The sequence below is a fragment of the Rutidosis leptorrhynchoides genome, chromosome 11 (genome assembly GCF_046630445.1).
Source record: "Rutidosis leptorrhynchoides isolate AG116_Rl617_1_P2 chromosome 11, CSIRO_AGI_Rlap_v1, whole genome shotgun sequence".
Taxonomy (NCBI): Eukaryota; Viridiplantae; Streptophyta; class Magnoliopsida; order Asterales; family Asteraceae; genus Rutidosis; species Rutidosis leptorrhynchoides.
This window is the reverse complement of record NC_092343.1, coordinates 136,218,291-136,237,195: the sequence shown is the minus strand read 5'-3', so window position 1 is coordinate 136,237,195 and position 18,905 is coordinate 136,218,291. Positions and strand designations below refer to the sequence as shown.

At 34.2% G+C, this 18,905-nt stretch overlaps 1 pseudogene; it reads left to right on the top strand.

Moving 5' to 3' along the window:
* Positions 1 to 629: 629 nt before the first annotated feature.
* LOC139874985 (2-alkenal reductase (NADP(+)-dependent)-like) lies at positions 630 to 16,322 on the top strand (annotated as a pseudogene).
* The last annotated feature ends 2,583 nt before the right edge of the window (positions 16,323 to 18,905 follow it).

The following is an 18,905-nucleotide window of genomic DNA, read 5'->3' as shown; positions in this document are numbered from 1 at the left end:
CATGAAAAATGCACTCTTGACATCCATCTGATTGACTTTGAATCCCATGAAAGATGCGAATGCCAAGAATATCCAAACAGCCTCCATTCTAGCAACTGGAGCAAACACTTCATCGTATTCAATCTCTGAGATATGCTAATATCCCTTTACCACCAATCTAGATTTATTTCTGATCACTATACCCTGTTCATTCTTCATGTTCTTTAAAACCCAACGAAGACCATAGGGCTTGCAACCATGTGATGGATTGACTAACTTCCAAACCTTCAAATGTTTAAATTGCAACATCTCATCTTTCATATCACTAACCCATTCATCATACTGTAATGCCTCAAAGGCATCCTTAGGTTCAATTTGACAAACAAAACAGGAATGCGCATGCATAAATATTCTACCAGTCTTGTTCAAAGAAGAATAGAAGGCTGTCACCACATTTTCACTTAACTTTTCTTGATCTTCAGTTGCACTTGGACTTTTAGTTGCAACCGGAACCTATGATGTAGGTTGAACCCCATATGTAGAAGCTTCATTGTAGACGTTGCAACAACTCTGATACCACTTTGTGTACGTTGTTTCTATGGATCTTAGGACGCTTGCAAACCGATGTAGTGGCGGAAATCACTAGAACAATGTTAAACCGCGATTTGGGTTGTATCAGGGTCGAATTGGTCGAACCTAGGGTTGAATCTAGATTAGGACGACTCCTAAACGTAGTAATTCGGTGGTATATGGTGTTGAGGTCGACTGAGACGAAAACTAGACGATTCGGGTTAATGGGATATGTAACCTCGTTAAGGAGGCTTTAACCCGTATATATACTGCATATCAGACACAGTCAGTCGACTGAGTTAGACAGTCGGTCGAGTGTGTGGACACACTCGGTCGACTGTGTATGCAGTTTAACATATTGATTTAATGAATATTAAAGCGCGCACACATACGTATATAATTAATAGTCACAAAAACGTTATTACATGACCTAATGTATTAAATGACAATTTAACTAGAACTAGAGATTACATGCACCAACAATAATCTCATGTATCAAATGTTAACTTGCAGCCAATAGCTGGATTAGGAGTAGCGAAAGTCATCGATCAGGGCATTTGAATTTTAAGATAGGTGACTTAGTGTAGGGACAAACTAAATGGGAGGAATATAGCAATATTGATAATCCTGAAACTTTAATCAAGATTCAACATACTGGTGTGCCTTTATCTTATTATACAAGGATTCTTGGTACGTTCTCTGTTCCAGTGCTTTTTATTTTGTTTATATGAGTGTGTTGATTTTCATATATAATTATACCTTTAAACATCAATAATCGCCCACAGATTAATTTTAGTACATAAAACCTCTTAAATATTCCACAAATTAGAATCAGGTTACTACTCATGAAATAATATGATTTCTTGTGATCACATTTTCACCATTAATTTTAATAACTTATTTTATATAAATGGGAAAGAATTTGTTTATAGCTAGTCCAGTGGTTGAGGTCCTAAGTTCTTTGCAAGAGGTCTCAGATTTGAAACCTATCTAGGACGAATATTTTGAGGTCTCCAGGGAAGGATTGGAAACAGCCAAAGGTAATTCTGCTGAGGTTCGTACATTAGAATAAGAGGTCGGATTACTCATCCTCCTGCGTAGCCTGAATAGGAAATACATTCTACCCTTTTTGGAAAGAATTTGTTTTAGGTCAACCTGTCTCGTACGAACATAATTTATTTTGACACGTTACCTAATATTTTCTTTTACCTTTTGGTGACTTTTTTTTTTTTTACTTCGAATTGTTTATAGGTATGCCTGGTATGACCGCTTATGCTGGTTTCTATGAGATTCGTGCTCCAACGAAAGGAGATTATGTCTTTGTTTCATCAGCTTCTGGTGCAGTTAGTCAGCTTGTTGGGCAGTTTGCAAAGCTATTTGGTTGCTATGTTGTTCGTAGTGCTAGTACAGCTTAAAAGGTTAGTGTGTTGAGTTAATTAGCTATGCTAGTTTTTGTTTCCTATAAATACCTTTTACCTTTAATGTTCTCATCCTAATCCTAATGTCATAAAGACGATGATTATGTGTTTTATAATTTCCAAATTGGTTTTGCATTTCATCACTATAGGTTTATGTTTTGAAGAATAAGTTAGGATTCGACAACACTTTTAGCTACAAATAGGAGAAATACCTTGATACAGCTCTAAAAAGATTAGTAGGAAACATATCTTCAACCTAAGATTATAGTGCAATTTCAACCCATTTAATTTAATTAGGACAAGGAGATGGAGTGCACAATTCGGTTTCATTAAAGGGCAAAAGAAAAAACCATTCAATTTAATTCAAACACACTCTTATAACGTTATATATAATTTTTCTAGGCAATCTAGCACATTGACTCATTTTTACTTGTTCCGAAGGAATTTCAAATTTTTTTTTTCCAATGTGATAGGTACTTTCCCAATGGGATTGTTATTTACTTTGATAATGTTGGCGGTATGACGGTGGATGCAGTACTTTTGAATATGAGATTAGTTGGACGGATTGCAGCGTGTGGGATGGTCTCGGTACAATACAGTGAACAAGGAGATGGGGTATGCAATCTATTTCAACATAATAACAAAAAGTGTGAGGATGCAAGGGTTTCATGTGACACAATATTATCACTTGTATCCAAAGCGTAGTATATGGAAATGATTATACCCCTTATAAAAGAAGGAACAATCAGTTAGTTACGTAGAAGATATTCCAGAAACCATTCAGGCTTGCTTGAGTGGCCACCGAGTTGCCCAATTAAGCACATCATCTGTAGTGACCCGAACTTTTTCATGTTTATATATATTAATTGAGATTGATATTTACATGATTAAATGTTTCCAACATGTTAAACAATCAAACTTGTTAAGACTTGATTAATTGAAATATGTTTCATATAGACAATTGACCACCCAAGTTGACCGGTGATTCACGAACGTTAAAACTTGTAAAAACTATATGATGACATATATATGGATATATATATAGTTAACATGATACTATGATAAGTAAACATATTATTAAGTATATTAACAATGAACTACATATGTAAAAACAAGACTACTAACTTAATGATTTTTAAACGAGACATATGTGTAACGATTATCGTTGTAAAAACGTTTAATGTATATATATCATATTAAGAGATATTCATACATGATAATATCATGATAATATAATAATTTAAAATCTCATTTGATATTATAAACATTGGGTTAACAACATTTAACAAGATCGTTAACCTAAAGGTTTCAAAACAACACTTACATGTAACGACTAACGATGACTTAACGAATCAGTTAAAATGTATATACATGTAGTGTTTTAATATGTATTTATACACTTTTGGAAGACTTCAATACACTTATCAAAATACTTCTACTTAACAAAAATGCTTACAATTACATCCTCGTTCAGTTTCATCAACAATTCTACTCGTATGCACCCGTATTCGTACTCGTACAATACACAGCTTTTAGATGTATGTACTATTGGTATATACACTCTAATGATCAGCTCTTAGCAGCCCATGTGAGTCACCTAACACATGTGGGAACCATCATTTGGAAACTAGCATGAAATATCTCATAAAATTATAAAAATATGAGTAATCATTCATGACTTATTTACATGAAAACAAAATTACATATCCTTTATATCTAATCCATACACCGACGACCAAAAACACCTACAAACACTTTCATTCTTCAATTTTCTTCATCTAATTGATCTCTCTCAAGTTCTATCTTCAAGTTCTAAGTGTTCTTCATATATTCTACAAGTTCTAGTTACATAAAATCAAGAATACTTTCAAGTTTGCTAGCTCACTTCCAATCTTGTAAGGTGATCATCCAACCTCAAGAAATCTTTGTTTCTTACAGTAGGTTATCATTCTAATACAAGGTAATAATCATATTCAAACTTTGGTTCAATTTCTATAACTATAACAATCTTATTTCAAGTGATGATCTTACTTGAACTTGTTTTCGTGTCATGATTCTGCTTCAAGAACTTCGAGCCATCCAAGGATCCATTGAAGCTAGATCCATTTTTCTCTTTTCCAGTAGGTTTATCCAAGGAACTTAAGGTAGTAATGATGTTCATAACATCATTCGATTCATACATATAAAGCTATCTTATTCAAAGGTTTAAACTTGTAATCACTAGAACATAGTTTAGTTAATTCTAAACTTGTTCGCAAACAAAAGTTAATCCTTCTAACTTGACTTTTAAAATCAACTAAACACATGTTCTATATCTATATGATATGCTAACTTAATGATTTAAAACCTGGAAACACGAAAAACACCGTAAAACCGGATTTACGCCGTCGTAGTAACACCGCGGGCTGTTTTGGGTTAGTTAATTAAAAACTATGATAAACTTTGATTTAAAAGTTGTTATTCTGAGAAAATGATTGTTATTATGAACATGAAACTATATCCAAAAATTATGGTTAAACTCAAAGTGGAAGTATGTTTTCTAAAATGGTCATCTAGACGTCGTTCTTTCGACTGAAATGACTACCTTTACAAAAACGACTTGTAACTTATTTTTCCGACTATAAACCTATACTTTTTCTGTTTAGATTAATAAAATATAGTTCAATATGAAACCATAACAATTTGATTCACTCAAAACGGATTTAAAATGAAAAAGTTATGGGTAAAACAAGATTGGAAAATTTTTCTCATTTTAGCTACGTGAAAATTGGTAACAAATCTATTCCAACCATAACTTAATCAACTTGTATTGTATATTATGTAATCTTGAGATACCATAGACACGTATACAATGTTTCGACCTATCATGTCGACACATCTATATATATATTTCGGAACAACCATAGACACTCTATATGTGAATGTTGGAGTTAGCTATACAGGGTTGAGGTTGATTCCAAAATATATATAGTTTGAGTTGTGATCAATACTGAGATACGTATACACTGGGTCGTGGATTGATTCAAGATAATATTTATCGATTTATTTCTGTACATCTAACTGTGGACAACTAGTTGTAGGTTACTAACGAGGACAGCTGACTTAATAAACTTAAAACATCAAAATATATTAAAAGTGTTGTAAATATATTTTGAACATATATATATATATATATATATATATATATATATATATATATATATATATATATATATATATATATATATATATATATATATATATATATATATATATATTGTTATAGGTTCCTGAATCAACCAGTGGCCAAGTCTTACTTCCCGACGAAGTAAAAATTCTATGAAAGTGAGTTATAGTCCCACTTTTAAAATCTAATATTTTTGGGATGAGAATACATGCAGGCTTTATAAATGATTTACAAAATAGACACAAGTACGTGAAACTACATTCTATGGTTGAATTATCGAAATCGAATATGCCCCTTTTTATTAAGTCTGGTAATCTAAGAATTAGGGAACAGACACCCTAATTGACGCGAATCCTAAAGATAGATCTATTGGGCCTAACAAACCCCATCCAAAGTACCGGATGCTTTAGTACTTCGAAATTTATATCATATCCGAAGGGTGTCCCGGAATGATGGGGATATTCTTATATATGCATCTTGTTAATGTCGGTTACCAGGTGTTCACCATATTAATGATTTTTATCTCTATGTATGGGATGTGTATTGAAATATGAAATCTTGTGGTCTATTATTATGATTTGATATATATAGGTTAAACCTATAACTCACCAACATTTTTGTTGACGTTTTAAGCATGTTTATTCTCAGGTGATTATTAAGAACTTCCGCTGTCGCATACTTAAATAAGGACGAGATTTGGAGTCCATGCTTGTATGATATTGTGTAAAAACTGCATTCAAGAAACTTATTTTGTTGTAACATATTTGTATTGTAAACCATTATGTAATGGTCGTGTGTAAACATGATATTTTAGATTATCATTATTTGATAATCTACGTAAAGCTTTTTAAACCTTTATTGATGAAATAAAGGTTATGGTTTGTTTTAAAATGAATGCAGTCTTTGAAAAATGTCTCATATAGAGGTCAAAACCTCGCAACGAAATCAATTAATATGGAACGTTTTTAATCAATAAGAACGGGACATTTCAGTTGGTATTCGAGCGTTGGTCTTAGAGAACCAGAAAATTTGCATTAGTGTGTCTTATCGAGTTTGTTAGGATGCATTAGTGAGTCTGGACTTCGACCGTGGTTTCTTTAAAAATGATTGCTTAACATTTTTGTTGGAAACTATATATTTTTAACATATGAATATTATGTGATATATTAATCTCTTATCGTGTTTGATATTATGTGATAGATGTCTACCTCTAGAACAAGTCCCATTGACTCACCTAATAATAATGAAGAGTCAAATGTAAATTGGAATGATTCGTGGACTGATTCACAAGTTCCCGAAGAGGAACCGGAAGAAGAGTCGGAACCGGAAGAAGAATCGGAACCGGAAGAAGAATCGGAACCGGAAGAAGAAATAGAACCGGTGGGGGAAATAATAAAACGGTTAAGTAAAAGAGAATCCTCAACCAACCGACCAAGGTTAATTATGGTCAATGGTGTTTCTGCCAAGGAAGCAAAATATTGGGAGGATTACCAATTCTCCGATGAATCGGATTCCGACGAGAATTCCGATGATGTTATAGAAATTACCCCAACTGAATTTAAAAAGGCAAAAGAAAATAATAAGGGAAAGGGCATAAAAATAGAGAAATCTAATTCCAACCCCGATGAACTTTATATGTATCGTCAACCCCCGAAGTCCTTAAGTTGTAACAATGACCCGGGAACCTCTAAACCACCAGGTTTTTCTAAACCAATGTGGATAACGACGGCTCGTATTAGGGGAACATCATATATCCCTAGAAACTTGGCAAAACGAACCAAAACCGAACAAGAAGAAACGAGCGAGTCGGAATAAGATAGTTATATTCGTGTGGTGTAATATATGTAATATAGTGTGCTTATGCTTTATGATATATGTAAAAATTGCTTGTATTAATAAGTATTTTTTTTTATGAATCTAACTCTTGTCTATTTTACAGTATAAAAACACAAAATGGATAGACAACTCAATATTTTAAGAGACCTACCCGGAGACATGATTGATGAAATCTTGTCTAGAGTCGGTCAGAATTCCTCGGCACAACTATTTAAGGCGAGATCAGTTTGGAAGACATTCGAAGAACGTTCCAAGAATGCCTTGGTTTATAAAAGGCTTTCGTTCGGAAGATGGGGAATATCACATTGGGAAATTCATAAGTTACGATGTGTTTACTTTGACACATATATTGCGGGGAACCCAAATGCTATTTTACGCAACGGGTTAAGAAATTATTTTGACTCAGTATATCCGAATATAGGACTTCGTGATTTAGAAAAAGCGGCTAACATGCAACATAAAGAAGCATGTTATGCTTACGGTATAGTAATGTTCGCTTCTCACTAAAGTGAGAACAAGAACATCAGGCTACAACTATTAAACAAAACGTTCCCACAAGTGACGGAGTCGGTAATTGGGGTAAGAAATGAGGTTTTTAGGTTATTACGAGACTGTTGGTCATTACGTAACCCTCGTCCCTTTGATGACGTTACAACACGCTGTCTTATCAACGGCCATAACGGTTATGTTCCACAAGACCAAGGATGGGAAGTAGTCCTAGTAAAACCAGAATGCATGACTTGTTTCTGGACGTATGAATTACGTGTCTTTATTGCCTTTGCTGAACGACTTGTGTACTAGCTAGAATTATCTTCACAACTATCTTGTATCAAAGTTATTGTGTGCTATATTTCATGCTTTATGTAAAATAAGCGGTATTGTAAGTTTGTAAAATATTGTATAAAAGTTTGAACGCGAAATATTATTACAATCAGTTTTTCATATAGAATTGTAGTAGTTGAATTGTATATTAGCTACTAAGTATGAACTTAACGGGTAGGTACTACCCGAATTTAAACTTATAAAACGCTAATATGAAGAAAAAGCTTTTATAAATGAGTTCATATTATGCTACGAAATACTATTAACTACTCTTAATATTCTGTATGATTAACTTGTTCCATTTGACTATTTTGAAGGAAATGGCACCGACTACTCGACACACCGTGAATATGAATGAAGAGGAATTCTGTACTTTTCTAGCTTCAAACATAGCCGCAGTACAGGCTGCGCTACATACCAACAATAACCTTGGATCTGGCAGTACAGGAAATCGTGTAGGATGCACCTACAAAGAATTCACTGCCTGCAAACCTTTGGAATTTGATGGAACCGAAGGGCCGATCGGATTGAAACGGTGGACCGAGAAGGTCGAATCGGTGTTTGCCATAAGTAAGTGTACCGAAGAGGACAAAGTGAAGTACGCTACGCATACCTTCACAGGTTCTGCGTTAACATGGTGGAATACCTATCTAGAGCAAGTGGGACAAGATGATGCGTACGCACTACCGTGGTCAGCATTCAAGCACTTGATGAATGAGAAGTACCGTCCCAGAACCGAGGTCAATAAGCTCAAGACAGAACTTAGAGGGTTACGAACCCAAGGATTTGATATTACCACGTACGAAAGACGATTCACAAAATTGTGCCTATTGTGTCCGGGAGCATTCGAAGATGAGGAAGAGAAGATCGACGCGTTTGTGAAAGGATTACCGGAAAGAATCCAAGAAGATATAAGTTCACACGAGCCCGCCTCCATACAACAGGCATGTAGAATGGCTCACAAACTAGTGAACCAGATTGAAGAAAGAATTAAAGAATAGACTGCTGAAGAGGCCAATGTGAAGCAAGTCAAAAGAAAGTGGGAGGAAAACGGTGATAAGAATCACCAATACAACAACAACAGCAATTACAGCAATAATCGCAACAATTATCCCAACAATCGCAACATCAATCGCAACTACAACAAACGGCCCAACAACAACAACAACAACAACAACAGCAACAGCAACTACAACAATCATCCCAACAACAATAATAACCGCAACAACAACAACAATCAGAAGCTGCTATGCCAAAGGTGTGAAAAGTATCACTCGGGGTTCTGCACCAAATTTTGCAACAAGTGTAAAAGAAATGGTCATAGCGCGGCGAAGTGTGAGGTCTACGGACCAGGGGTTAATAGAACGAAAGGAACAAATGGTGTCGGAACGAGTAATGGAGGAGCAAGTAGTGTCGGAGCAAGTTATGCCAATGTAGTTTGTTATAAATGTGGAAAACCGGGCCACATTATTAGAAATTTCCCGAACCAGGAGAACACGAATGGACAAGGCCGCGGAAGAGTTTTCAATATTAATGCGGCAGAGGTACAGGAAGACCCGGAGCTTGTTACGGGTACGTTTCTTATTGACAATAAATCTGCTTACGTTTTATTTGATTCGGGTGCGGATAGAAGCTATATGAGTAGAGATTTTTGTGCTAAATTAAGTTGTCCATTGACGCCTTTGGATAGTAAATTTTTACTCGAATTAGCAAATGGTAAATTAATTTCAGCAGATAATATATGTCGGAATCGAGAAATTAAACTGGTTAGCGAAACATTTAAGATTGATTTGATACCAGTAGAGTTAGGGAGTTTTGATGTGATAATCGGTATGGACTGGTTGAAAGAAGTGAAAGCAGAGATCGTTTGTTACAAAAATGCAATTCGCATTATACGAGAAAAAGGAAAACCCTTAATGGTGTACGGAGAAAAGGGCAACACGAAGCTACATATTATTAGTAATTTGAAGGCACAAAAACTAATAAGAAAAGGTTGCTATGCTGTTCTAGCACACGTCGAGAAAGTACAAACTGAAGAAAAGAGCATCAATGATGTTCCCATTGCAAAAGAATTTCCCGATGTATTTCCGAAAGAATTACCGGGATTACCCCCACATCGATCCGTTGAATTTCAAATAGATCTTGTACCAGGAGCTGCACCAATAGCTCGTGCTCCTTACAGACTCGCACCCAGCGAGATGAAAGAACTGCAAAGCCAATTACAAGAACTTTTAGAGCGTGGTTTCATTCGACCAACCACATCACCGTGGGGAGCTCCTGTTTTGTTTGTCAAGAAGAAAGATGGTACATTCAGGTTGTGTATCGACTTCCGAGAGTTGAACAAACTTACCATCAAGAACCGCTACCCACTACCGAGAATCGACGACTTATTTGATCAACTACAAGGCTCGTCTGTTTATTCAAAGATTGACTTACGTTCCGGGTATCATCAAATGCGGGGTGAAAGAAGATGATATTCCAAAGACTGCTTTCAGAACACGTTACGGTCATTACGAGTTTATGGTCATGCCGTTTGGTTTAACTAATGCACCAGCTGTGTTCATGGACCTTATGAACCGAGTGTGTGGACCATACCTTGACAAGTTTGTCATTGTTTTCATTGATGACATACTTATTTACTCAAAGAATGACCAAGAACACGGTGAACATTTGAGAAAGGTGTTAGAAGTATTGAGGAAGGAAGAATTGTACGCTAAGTTTTCAAAGTGTACATTTTGGTTGGAAGAAGTTCAATTCCTCGGTCACATAGTGAACAAAGAAGGTATTAAGGTGGATCCGGCAAAGATAGAAACTGTTGAAAAGTGGGAAACCCCGAAAACTCCGAAACACATACACCAGTTTTTAGGACTAGCTGGTTACTACAGAAGGTTCATCCAAGACTTTTCCAGAATAGTAAAACCCTTGACTGCATTAATGCATAAAGGGAAGAAATTTGAATGGAATGATGAACAAGAGAAAGCGTTTCAGTTATTGAAGAAAAAGCTAACTACGGCACCTATATTGTCATTGCCTGAAGGGAATGATGATTTTGTGATTTATTGTGACGCATCAAAGCAAGGTCTCGGTTGTGTATTAATGCAACGAACGAAGGTGATTGCTTATGCGTCTAGACAATTGAAGATTCACGAACAAAATTATACGATGCATGATTTGGAATTAGGCGCGGTTGTTTTTACATTAAAGACTTGGAGGCACTACTTATATGGGGTCAAAAGTATTATATATACCGACCACAAAAGTCTTCAACACATATTTAATCAGAAACAACTGAATATGAGGCAGCGTAGGTGGATTGAATTATTGAATGATTACGACTTTGAGATTCGTTACCACCCGGGGAAGGCAAATGTGGTAGCCGACGCCTTGAGCAGGAAGGACAGAGAACCCATTCGAGTAAAATCTATGAATATAATCATTCATAATAACCTTACTACTCAAATAAAGGAGGCGCAACAAGGAGTTTTAAAAGAGGGAAATTTAAAGGATGAAATACCCAAAGGATCAGAGAAGCATCTTAATATTCGGGAAGACGGAACCCGGTATAGGGCTGAAAGGATTTGGGTACCAAAATTTGAAGATATGAGAGAAATGGTACTTAGAGAAGCTCATAAAACCAGATACTCAATACATCCTGGAACGGGGAAGATGTACAAGGATCTCAAGAAACATTTTTGGTGGCCGGGTATGAAAGCCGATGTTGCTAAATACGTAGGAGAATGTTTGACGTGTTCTAAGGTCAAAGCTGAGCATCAGAAACCATCAGGTCTACTTCAACAACCCGAAATCCCGGAATGGAAATGGGAAAACATTACCATGGATTTCATCACTAAATTGCCAAGGACTGTAAGTGGTTTTGATACTATTTGGGTAATAGTTGTTCGTCTCACCAAATCAGCACACTTCCTGCCAATAAGAGAAGATGGCAAGATGGAGAAGTTAGCACGACTGTATTTGAAGGAAGTCGTCTCCAGACATGGAATACCAATCTCTATTATCTCTGATAGGGATGGCAGATTTATTTCAAGATTCTGGCAGACATTACAGCAAGCATTAGGAACTCGTCTAGACATGAGTACTGCCTATCATCCACAAACTGATGGACAGAGTGAAAGGACAATACAAACGCTTGAAGACATGCTACGAGCATGTGTTATTGATTTCGGAAACAGTTGGGATCGACATCTACCATTAGCAGAATTTTCCTACAACAACAGCTACCATTCAAGCATTGAGATGGCGCCGTTTGAAGCACTTTATGGTAGAAAGTGCAGGTCTCCGATTTGTTGGAGTGAAGTGGGGGATAGACAGATTACGGGTCCGGAGATTATACAAGAAACTACCGAGAAGATCATCCAAATTCAACAACGGTTGAAAACCGCCCAAAGTCGACAAAAGAGCTACGCTGACATTAAAAGAAAAGATATAGAATTTGAAATTGGAGAGATGGTCATGCTTAAAGTTGCACCTTGGAAAGGCGTTGTTCGATTTGGTAAACGAGGGAAATTAAATCCAAGGTATATTGGACCATTCAAGATTATTGATCGTGTCGGACCAGTAGCTTACCGACTTGAGTTACCTCAACAACTCGCGGCTGTACATAACACTTTCCACGTCTCGAATTTGAAGAAATGTTTTGCTAAAGAAGATCTCACTATTCCGTTAGATGAAATCCAAATCAACGAAAAACTTCAATTCATCGAAGAACCCGTCGAAATAAGGGATCGTGAGGTTAAAAGACTTAAGCAAAACAAGATACCAATTGTTAAGGTTCGATGGAATGCTCGTAGAGGACCCGAGTTCACCTGGGAGTGTGAAGATCAGATGAAGAAGAAATACCCGCATCTATTTCCAGAAGATTCGTCAACACCTTCAACAGCTTAAAATTTCGGGACGAAATTTATTTAACGGGTAGGTACTGTAGTGACCCGAACTTTTCCATGTTTATATATATTAATTGAGATTGATATTTACATGATTAAATGTTTACAACATGTTAAACAATCAAACTTGTTAAGACTTGATTAATTGAAATATGTTTCATATAGACAATTGACAACCCAAGTTGACCGGTGATTCACGAACGTTAAAACTTGTAAAAACTATATGATGACATATATATGGATATATATATAGTTAACATGATACTATGATAAGTAAACATATCATTAAGTATATTAACAATGAACTACATATGTAAAAACAAGACTACTAACTTAATGATTTTTAAACGAGACATATGTGTAACGATTATCGTTGTAAAGACGTTTAATGTAAATATATCATATTAAGAGATATTCATACATGATAATATCATGATAATATAATAATTTAAAATCTCATTTGATATTATAAACATTGGGTTAACAACATTTAACAAGATCGTTAACCTAAAGGTTTCAAAACAACACTTACATGTAACGACTAACGATGACTTAACGAATCAGTTAAAATGTATATACATGTAGTGTTTTAATATGTATTTATACACTTTTGGAAGACTTCAATACACTTATCAAAATACTTCTACTTAACAAAAATGCTTACAATTACATCCTCGTTCAGTTTCATCAACAATTCTACTCGTATGCACCCGTATTCGTACTCGTACAATACACAGCTTTTAGATGTATGTACTATTGGTATATACACTCCAATGATCAGCTCTTAGCAGCCCATGTGAGTAACCTAACACATGTGGGAACCATCATTTGGCAACTAGCATGAAATATCTCATAAAATTATAAAAATATGAGTAATCATTCATGACTTATTTACATGAAAACAAAATTACATATCCTTTATATCTAATCCATACAACAACGACCAAAAACACCTATAAACACTTTCATTCTTCAATTTTCTTCATCTAATTGATCTCTCTCAAGTTCTATCTTCAAGTTCTAAGTGTTCTTCATATATTCTACAAGTTCTAGTTACATAAAATCAAGAATACTTTCAAGTTTGCTAGCTCACTTCCAATCTAGTAAGGTGATCATCCAACCTCAAGAAATCTTTGTTTCTTACAGTAGGTTATCATTCTAATACAAGGTAATAATCATATTCAAACTTTGGTTCAATTTCTATAACTATAACAATCTTATTTCAAGTGATGATCTTACTTGAACTTGTTTTCGTGTCATGATTCTGCTTCAAGAACTTCGAGCCATCCAAGGATCCATTGAAGCTAGATCCATTTTTCTCTTTTCCAGTAGGTTTATCCAAGGAACTTAAGGTAGTAATGATGTTCATAACATCATTCGATTCATACATATAAAGCTATCTTATTCAAAGGTTTAAACTTGTAATCACTAGAACATAGTTTAGTTAATTCTAAACTTGTTCGCAAACAAAAGTTAATCCTTCTAACTTGACTTTTAAAATCAACTAAACACATGTTCTATATCTATATGATATGCTAACATAATGATTTAAAACCTGGAAACACGAAAAACACCGTAAAACCGGATTTACGCCGTCGTAGTAACACCGCGGGCTGTTTTGGGTTAGTTAATTAAAAACTATCATAAAATTTGATTTAAAAGTTGTTATTCTGAGAAAATTATTGTTATTATGAACATGAAACTATATCCAAAAATTATGGTTAAACTCAAAGTGGAAGTATGTTTTCTAAAATGGTCATCTAGACGTCGTTCTTTCGACTGAAATGACTACCTTTACAAAAACGACTTGTAACTTATTTTTCCGACTATAAACCTATAATTTTTCTATTTAGATTCATAAAATAGAGTTCAATATGAAACCATAGCAATTTGATTCACTCAAAACGGATTTAAAATGAAGAAGTTATGGGTAAAACAAGATTGGAAAATTTTTCTCATTTTAGCTACGTGAAAATTGGTAACAAATCTATTCCAACCATAACTTAATCAACTTGTATTGTATATTATGTAATCTTGAGATACCATAGACACGTATACAATGTTTCGACCTATCATGTCGACACATCTATATATATATTTCGGAACAACCATAGACACTCTATATGTGAATGTTGGAGTTAGCTATACAGGGTTGAGGTTGATTCCAAAATATATATAGTTTGAGTTGTGATCAATACTGAGATACGTATACACTGGGTCGTGGATTGATTCAAGATAATATTTATCGATTTATTTCTGTACATCTAACTGTGGACAACTAGTTGTAGGTTACTAACGAGGACAGCTGACTTAATAAACTTAAAACATCAAAATATATTAAAAGTGTTGTAAATATATTTTGAACATACTTTGATATATATATATATATATATATATATATATATATATATATATATATATATATATATATATATATATATATTGTTATAGGTTCGTGAATCAACCAGTGGCCAAGTCTTACTTCCCGACGAAGTAAAAAATCTGTGAAAGTGAGTTATAGTCCCACTTTTAAAATCTAATATTTTTGGGATGAGAATACATGCAGGTTTTATAAATGATTTACAAAATAGACACAAGTACGTGAAACTACATTCTATGGTTGAATTATCGAAATCGAATATGCCCCTTTTTATTAAGTCTGGTAATCTAAGAATTAGGGAACAGACACCCTAATTGACGCGAATCCTAAAGATAGATCTATTGGGCCTAACAAACCCCATCCAAAGTACCGGATGCTTTAGTACTTCGAAATTTATATCATATCCGAAGGGTGTCCCGGAATGATGGGGATATTCTTATATATGCATCTTGTTAATGTCGGTTACCAGGTGTTCACCATATTAATGATTTTTATCTCTATGTATGGGATGTGTATTGAAATATGAAATCTTGTGGTCTATTATTATGATTTGATATATATAGGTTAAACCTATAACTCACCAACATTTTTGTTGACGTTTTAAGCATGTTTATTCTCAGGTGATTATTAAGAGCTTCCGCTGTCGCATACTTAAATAAGGACGAGATTTGGAGTCCATGCTTGTATGATATTGTGTAAAAACTGCATTCAAGAAACTTATTTTGTTGTAACATATTTGTATTGTAAACCATTATGTAATGGTCGTGTGTAAACAAGATATTTTAGATTATCATTATTTGATAATCTACGTAAAGCTTTTTAAACCTTTATTGATGAAATAAAGGTTATGGTTTGTTTTAAAATGAATGCAGTCTTTGAAAAACGTCTCATATAGAGGTCAAAACCTCGCAACGAAATCAATTAATATGGAACGTTTTTAATCAATAAGAACGGGACATTTCATCATCCGGGTTCAATTTCTGGCTATACCAAATTGTTCAAAAAGAGAGTGTGACTAGAGGGTGCGCATAATGCGCAATTCACCCGGTACCAGGTCTCGCGCTCGGGGGCTTGATTACCCGAGGTTTTACCTTGTAAGGGTGAGCCAATGTGCTCGTTCATAGGAGGGTTTCCTCGCTTACCCAAAAAAAGATATTGCAAAGGGGCTCGAGAGTGCACCAGGGGCTTTCGTTGGACTATTTTCTGGTAGAAATGTAGGGAAGCAAGTGGTAGAAGTTGCCTGTGAATGAACCAACTTTTGTTAAGCAAAGTATATTTGATGTGTTTTTATGATCAAGATGGGTTTCAGTGAAACAAATGCGTGCAAATCTATCTATACATTATATAAAGCGCGTGCCATTATGCTGACGTATCAACTCCTAATTTATTCTTGTCATGTGTCCTTGTATTATTTTTATCATCTATTTAATTAATTTTCTCAAATAAGACAAGTATGCATATTCTAATTAAAATGCAATTACTTTAAATATTTAATTAAATAAATAATATAAATATAAATATAAAAATGAAGTAACAGGAGCAATAGAACTTCACTTTTTGACGTTAACAAAAATATAAAATAGAATTAATAATTTGAATTAAATAAATAATATAAATATAAATGTTAATAATATTTAATCATATTCTAAGTACAACACTGTTACTTAAATATTAAATCTGACAATTTTATTACCGGCTATTAGTCGGTATACACATAAAAGATTGTAAACAAGATCTGCACGCTAATACATAAGATTATATTTGAGCGTAAATTATATTCCAAAACAAAAATGTATGTGCGAAATGTACATAAAATAAATGAATAAACTTTAAATAAAATTAGGTATGTAACTAAATTTAAATAAACAATTAATTATCTATACTAAATACAAAATACAATATTTAAATAATTTTAAGGTATATCAAACTTTGTGACATTTGCGATACTAATTTAAACGGACGGGCTTATAAACGTAATGTTCAAGAAACTTTGCGACATTGAGTGGGAACAACTAATTGATGTATTGTAATTGTATTCAATACTAATGTTTACGATACTAATCTTTACAATACCTCATACTCATGTTATTATACATTATATAAAGTGTGTACAATACTAACGTTATCGTATACAATGCTTTTGATACAAATGTATCAGTGATAAATAATTTTTTTATTATAATTGTATTATACATTTGGTGAGTATCAATACTAATGTTATCGTATACTAATTTATAGAAGTTTCGTGCAATACACAAACTCATAAAACTACTTTTATTTATTTTGGAAGAGATATCACTAGAAGCATGTTGTTGACTAATTATGGTCATTGTAATTTACACTTTATGCCTTTCACCTTTATCATGCCTACAGTTTTAGTCTCTCTTACAGCCTAATATCACCTAAATTAGGTGTTGTTAAATGTTAATATCATCAGTGACCTTTACATGTTTCACAACACACCACCAAGTATATAATTCCATCACACATTACAAAAAAAATGGCAATAAGATGAATTTAACTAAATGATTTTAATAGTTTTATACAAACTGAATCAGTTCATTACAGTAAAATCATTGAAAGACTTTGGGGATGAACTTCTTGAATCAAATTAAAAAATCCACGCTGATCAACTTAGTGGTAGTACGACATATTACATTAATTGTCCTAAAATTTAAACTTTAACTTGAAATTCCAATGCTTCCTCGATCTGATCCGCGATCATTTGCATGGTAGGGCGTGTTGGAGTGGTGAAGAAGATTGAAACAAAAAAAAAGATTTTCTGATTTCTGATTCTTGCGACCATAAGAGGGTGACTCGCGGTCACAATGTTCCTTTTGCGACAGGATAAAATTAGCTATGGTCGCGAAAAGTTCATCATTAGTTTGGAAGTCAAAACTTGCCACCATAACTATATCTATCGCGAACGCGAAGTGCGACAGGACGGGAGAAAATTCTAGATACGAGTTTTCTTGCTCGTTAAGTTGTTTCCTTGTTTAGTTTTGCCTATTTAAGCACCCTAATGTAACCCATACAATGTATCACGAAAATTATGAATAAAATGTCTGTAGTTTAGTCTGTGGATTAAAGTAATCAATCTATTGATTACATATAACCACGTTAAATCTTCGCGTTCTTGTTTTCTTTATTTTTTTCTTCGTTTATCTATTGTGGGAGGGTGGTTTCTGTAAATCACTCTTATTGTTGGGTCTAATAACCCTAACAATTGGTATCTAGGACTCAAGTTTTTTGAGTTGGGAAGATGGCAGCAGACGGAAAATTTAGAATCGATAGGTTTGATGGAAAACACTTCGGCTTTTGGAAGATGCAAATAGAAGATTACTTGTATCAAAATAAGCTACACCAACCCTTGTTGGAGGTCAAACCTGAAGGCATAGATGATGCTGATTGGTCTCTTTTGGAACGCCAAGCCTTGGGTGCGATACCTCTCTCTCTCGCCAAGAACGTTGCATATAACCTTGCGAACGAGAAAACAACGTTTACATGCTTGAAGTGAAATGTCCCGTTCATATTGATTATAAACGTTCAATATTAATTGATTTCGTCGGGAGGTTTTGACCTCTATATGAGACGTTTTTCAAAGACTACATTCATTTTTAAAACAATCATAACCTTTATTTTATCTATAAAGGTTTAAAAAGCATTACGTTGATAATCAAATAATGATAACCTAAAATATACGGTTACACACGAACATTACATAATGGTTTACAATAAGAATATATTACATCAAAGATAAGTTTTTTTGAATGCAGTTTTTACATAATATCATACAAGCATGGACTCCAAATCTTGTCCTTATTTTAGTATGC